Below are 306 nucleotides of genomic sequence, written 5' to 3' on the forward strand. Positions count from 1 at the left end.
GCAACAGGAGATCAATGTTACAGTGTTACAGATTCTTATAGGAACTGCAGGCATGGTAGCTGCAGACAGAGCCTAGAAGATGAGTGCCCCATTGACTGGGAAAGTTGCTGAGGGTAAGAAACTACTTAAGTGAGAGACAACTTTAGGCTTTTTATGCAAGAAAAGGGTTAAGGGGATTTGTTCTCTTCTCCCTGGTAATGAGTAGTTCTAAGGTTAGGTTTCTGCGGATTAGAAAGGAGAGGATGTCCATAGATTAGCTAGGGCAGCGAGGTTACTTCTCTACTGACATCCAGCAAATACTCTTTC

Source organism: Nestor notabilis, unplaced genomic scaffold, assembly GCF_000696875.1.
Source record: "Nestor notabilis isolate BGI_N333 unplaced genomic scaffold, ASM69687v1 scaffold32508, whole genome shotgun sequence".
Taxonomy (NCBI): Eukaryota; Metazoa; Chordata; class Aves; order Psittaciformes; family Psittacidae; genus Nestor; species Nestor notabilis.